Source organism: Suricata suricatta, unplaced genomic scaffold (genome assembly GCF_006229205.1).
Source record: "Suricata suricatta isolate VVHF042 unplaced genomic scaffold, meerkat_22Aug2017_6uvM2_HiC HiC_scaffold_7507, whole genome shotgun sequence".
Taxonomy (NCBI): Eukaryota; Metazoa; Chordata; class Mammalia; order Carnivora; family Herpestidae; genus Suricata; species Suricata suricatta.
The window spans coordinates 1-1,202 of NW_021914787.1; the positions used below are offsets into that span (position 1 = coordinate 1).

The window sequence follows — 1,202 nt, forward strand, 5'->3', positions numbered from 1 at the left end:
AAAATCTATCAGAGAAAGACAGATACCATATGATTTCACTCATATGTGGACTTTAAGAAACAAAACAGATAGACATGGGGGAAGGGCGGGGGGAGAAGGGAGGGAAACAAACCACAAGAGACTCTTAAGGACAGAGAACAATCTGAGGGTTGATGGAGGGAGGTGATAGGGGATGGGCATTAAGGAGGGCACTTGTGACTGGGTGTTACATAGAAGTGATGAATCACTAACCACTCCTGAAACCACTATTGCACTGTATGTTAACCAACTAAAAAAAAAAAACCTCAAAAGAATAAATTAAAATTAAAGCATGTAAACACATGAATCTAAGGGGAAAAAAACTAGAGATTTATGGACTCTGGACATGTTTAGAAGCATTCCCCTCTGTTGGGATGCTCTGCGTCCTGCGTGGGGCTGTGGATTCCCTGCTCACGGTCTGTGGGACAGCCAGAGCTTCTTGATGTACCTGTGTGTGTGTACCACACCCATTCCCGGGGAGGGGAGTGTGTGGTCAGTGCCACGTGATGGAATGTCCTCATGCAGCGAAAACCACTGGTAGAGGCAGCATGCTCGGATATGTGTGAATTTCAGATAATTTTTTTTAAGGCTAACTCTGTCCCATGTGATATTTGGGACTTACATAACTAAAAAAATTATTTGTTGTGTACCTGAAATTCAGATTTCACTGGGAAGCTTTGCGCAGTGGCAGTATCATAGCCAATGAAGTTTATCCGAGGCGTGATTATTGCTAATTGAAAACTTTTCCCAGATTTCACTGGGAGTCTTCTGTTTGTGTTAGATCTGGCAGCCCCCGAGGGACGGGTGGGGGCTGTGTCATCAGCAGGTATGAGGTGGTTTTGGAGTTGGCCGCCGCCCCACCTTGGGTTCCTGAATTCACAGCCTATGTGGCTGTGGAGGGATTCTGGTCCCTGCTGTGCCTGCCTTAGCCTGTAGCCTTGGGCAGGTACAAGTGACCGAATATGCAGGAGTGTTTAGTGCAGCGGAGAGCCCTCCGCATTGCAGTCCAGCTCTGCACACCTAAGCCTCGTGTTTCCAGGAAGAAATGTGGTTTCTAAGAAAAGGGGCTGAGTCTGCCATCACCGCCCTCCTCAACCTTACCAGCTTGATTGCTGAGAGCTGGCCAGCTCCAGACAGAATTCTGAAGGGCTTGTGAACTGGGCCACACAAACTAGGTCTCTCTC

General features: G+C 47.6%; 1 non-coding gene across 1 annotated transcript; it reads left to right on the top strand.

Annotated features, from left to right (window-relative positions):
• Nucleotides 1-691: 691 nt before the first annotated feature.
• On the top strand, nt 692-829 carry LOC115285311. Its single transcript, XR_003905479.1, has one exon. It is a non-coding gene; the product is annotated as a U4 spliceosomal RNA (small nuclear RNA).
• Nucleotides 830-1,202: the final 373 nt, after the last annotated feature.